The sequence below is a fragment of the Piliocolobus tephrosceles genome, chromosome 16 (genome assembly GCF_002776525.5).
Source record: "Piliocolobus tephrosceles isolate RC106 chromosome 16, ASM277652v3, whole genome shotgun sequence".
NCBI classification, from domain to species: domain Eukaryota; kingdom Metazoa; phylum Chordata; class Mammalia; order Primates; family Cercopithecidae; genus Piliocolobus; species Piliocolobus tephrosceles.
The window spans coordinates 22,542,541-22,546,626 of record NC_045449.1 but is presented as its reverse complement, the minus strand read 5'-3'; the positions used below and the strand labels follow the sequence as shown (position 1 = coordinate 22,546,626).

The 4,086-nt window shown below is 43.1% G+C and overlaps 1 non-coding gene across 1 annotated transcript; it reads right to left on the bottom strand.

Annotated features, from left to right (window-relative positions):
• Positions 1–267: 267 nt before the first annotated feature.
• LOC111520859 lies at positions 268–393 on the bottom strand. The gene has a single exon (XR_002724781.1).
• Positions 394–4,086: the final 3,693 nt, after the last annotated feature.

Below are 4,086 nucleotides of genomic sequence, written 5' to 3'. Positions count from 1 at the left end.
GGAGGATGTTTCATTAACATTGAAAAAACTAACATTGTTGAGAAATGTGTCTGAAGCTACTAACTGGTCTATTTTAATTTGTTCTGAGACAGGTTCTCACTCTGCTGCCCAGGCTGGTTTTGAACTTCTGGGCTCAAACAGTCCTCTCACCTCAGCTTCCCGAAGTGCTGGGATTACAGGTGTGAGTCACCATGACTGGCCCTAAATGGCCTTTAAATAAATTACTCAATTTTACTGGGCCCCAGTTTCTCTCCTTTTTTTTCTTTTTCACATCTGAGGTAGGAAAACAAGGCTGTCCAGCTCGTGGTGGTCCTGACAATGATCCTTGAGGGGTGGTCTTGGCCTCCAGCCATGGCTCGGGAGAAAAGGGAGCCTCCCAGCCTCCCAGTGTCCCGATCTACAAAAATGAGACAAGCACCTAAGGTCCTTGCCAATAAAAAATTCTAAGAGACTGAACTTTCACTCCAGGTTTCAAGTGTTTGTGCCTGAATTCACACCCATGTCTGCTTCCCTCCCAAAGATTTGTCCTTGGGATGATGCTGAAGCAGCAAAGCTCCCCAGAGCTGTCATGCAGACCTCGACACCCAGTACTGTGCAGAGGGCAACATCTTGGATATGCCTCTTTAAGGGATGAATAGGCTTGGAGGGAGGTCACATAGATAAGTCCACCCGGGGGCGCTGCATGGGATGACAGATCTGAAATGTGTCATCTCTGCTCTGGCCCCGATCCCTGTACCCTTTTTTATTCATTAGCTTTTTATTTTAGAATGGTTTTAGATTCACAAAAAAGTTGTAAAGGCAGTATGGAGTTCCCATATACACCTTGCAAATTTTCCCCTATTGCTAACATCTTACATTACTAAGGTATTTTTGTCACAACTAAAGAACCAACATTGGTACATTGTTTTATATATATATATTCTTTTTCTTTTCAGAAACAGGGTCTTGCTATGTTGCCCAGGATGGGTTCAAACTCCTGGACTCAAGCGATCCTCCTGCCTCAGCCTTCCAAGTGGCTGGTACTACAGGCATGAGCCACTGCACCCTGGTATATTAATATTAACTAAACTCCACACACTATCCAATTTCACCGTTTTAAAAAATGTCCCTTTTCAGTTCCAGGATCCCAGCCAGAATATCACATTACATTTAGTTGTTATGTCACTTTAGCCTCCTCTGATCTGTGACACTCCCAGACTTTTCCTGTCCTTGATGACCTTAAAGATTTTAAGTGGTACTGGTAAGGTATGTTGTAGAATGTCTCTCAAATTTGGAACTTTTTTTTTTTTTCAGGCAGGGTTTTACTCTGTTGCCCAGGCTGGAGTGCAGCGGTGTAATCATAGCTAACTGCAGCCTCTGACTCCTGGGCTCAAGCAATCCTCCCATATTGACCTCCAAAGTGCTGGGATTGTAGGTGTTGAGACACCGTGCTCAGCATTTTTTTCCTTAAGACAGTCTCACTGTGTTGTCCAGGCTCGGGTGCAGTGGTGCGATTAATCAGAGCTCACTGCGGCCTTGGCTTCCTGGGCTAAGCTGATTCTCCCACCTCAGCCTCCTGAATAGCTGCGACCACAGGTGGGCACCACCACACCTGGCTAATTTTTGTATTTTTTGTAGAGGCAGTTTTCGACATATTGCCCAGGCTGTGCCTGATGGATTTTTTTTTTTAATGGATACCTTAAAGTTACTCATTTGCCCAGTTGCAAGATTCTCCAAGGCTTTATTTATGCTGGCAGAGCCAGCATCTTTCTAAAAAATGACATTGATATATATTCACTTAAGTAAATTCACGTACCCATCTCAACTCTTCCCTTTGATGGGGTGGACAAGCTCATATTCCAAAGCATATGACCCTAAAACTGAAAAGATGCAACAACACTTCAGGTTTTGTGCTGATACATTTGTTCGAAACATTGGATGAGATGATACAGAGCATTTTACACAGTGCCTGACACATAATTGGCACTCAATACATATTAGCTATTGTTATTGAGAAGTACTAGGTCTTTTCTTCTTACATTTCTTGGCATTTGTTAAGTCATGGCATAGTGCCAGAGATCACATGGATGGAAGGTAAAGTGTAAGGAGTAAGGAGATGGGGTGAGAGGCATTTCATGATTTGTCAAATTTTGAATAAAGGAACCTCACTTCTTACAAAAATAAAAAGTACTGGAAATGCAGTAACAAGAACAAGAATGTACACCTGAAAGTAGTATTATAAGTCAGGAATATAGGAAAGACCACCTGGACCCGCCCTGGCTTTTTTTTTTTCAGGGTCTCACTCTGTTGCCCAGGCCAGACTGCAGTGGCACAGTCTTGGCAGCCTTTACCTCTCATGCTCATGTGACCCTCCTACCTCAGCCTCCTGAATAGCTGGGACTACAGACTCACCCACTATGTCTGACTGGCCTTGCATTTTGATTTGTTAAAAAATATTTAGTGATAACTTACTATGTGCCAGGCATTGTGTTAGGTGTGATGATATAACAGTGAATAGACAGATTTGGTTCTTACCCTCATGGAGTTTGCTGTCTACTGAGGGACACAGCAGTTAATAAAGTAAGCATTTCTAGCCATCGAAACTACAAATAAGGCGCGGCCGCCATGTTTGTCTTGTCTTGTGTTGTCTTGTGTGTTCATTCCTTTGTTTAGGAAACACGCGGATCCCAACATCTGGTGCAGCGAGCAGGGTCTGTGGCTCCAGGAGAGCAAGGAACTGGAGGGGGAACACCCCGGGCAGGCGCGGGGAGACCGCGGGCAGGTGCCGGAGACGAGTGGTTTCCATCTCGAAGGTTGAAACAGTGCCATGGCGAAGAGGAGCCGATCCAGAGTTCCTCAAGAAATTTCAGCGCTCAGAGAACATTCACCTTCGGAACTTGATGTGCGGAGCCCCTGACATGGGGTCAACTGAAAAAGCTTACTCAGGAAGCTGAAGGGGTTGTTCAACAAGCTGGGCAGCCCAAAACCCCACTGACTTTATTCCTGGCTATGCTGGCCATAGTAAATTGTCAGGTAACGGCTGGAGAATTTACATACTGGGCTTATATTCCTCTTCCACCCTTATATCAAGGTGTGGCCTGGGGAGACAGAGAAGTCCCAGTATTTACTAATGATACTGCTTGGATGCCATTGCCTTTTTAAAACCAGGATCCTGAGTTAGACACTGGCACAGTAAATAGTTCATATCAATTTGGGGTTGAAGGGTTACCTATATGTCTTGGGAGTAGTCCACATTGTCTGCATCTTTCTCATGAGGCTTGGGCTGTTCGCTATAACCATAGTCATATCTCTGCCTTTACTATGATTATTGTGGCTCAAACTTTTAGGTATAATCATACTGCAGTACTTAATGAAACTCTGCCAACTACATTATCTTTATGCCCTATCCCTGATGTGTCTGGAGGTGTTTCCCAATTAGAGTGGACTAGCTGTAGAGGTAGTGGGCCGTGATTATTATTAGAAGTAAAAGGAAAAAGTCGTAATTACCTTATCACAGATTGGAGTGTACATGGAGATTTTCAAACTAAATTTAGTCATGTCAACCTACGTTGGCATAAAGGTAATCACAGCATTGCTGTGGATGGCAATGAAACTATTATTTGGCATGATGGTGGTCTATCACCCTCTATGCCACATTTGGCTAATACTTCACAAATACAAAGTCATATTTGGAAGTTGCTAGCTGCTGGTAAACCAATGTTCACTTTCACGGGAAACATGTCCTTAAATCTTACTAATATTGCTAACCCTTTCCATATATCTTTGCATCGAAATAGTTCTAGATATGTTATTGCATGTGTAAGAAAGCCTTACTTGTTGTTGACAGAGATTTTTAAATGGGATAATAATACAGGGGTAGTTAACTGTACAAACAATTGTACATTCTTAAGTTGTATAAATACTACTTGGTGGAATAATAATTGGAATGAGTCTCACTCCGATTTATATATACTAAGAGCCAGAAAAGAAACCTGGCTGCCTGTAAACTTAACACGTACTTGGAGTGAATCTGCTGGGGTTACTCAAATTTACAAGGTTATGCAAGATCTTGTCCACTGCAGTCGGAGGATGGTTGGAATCGTCATG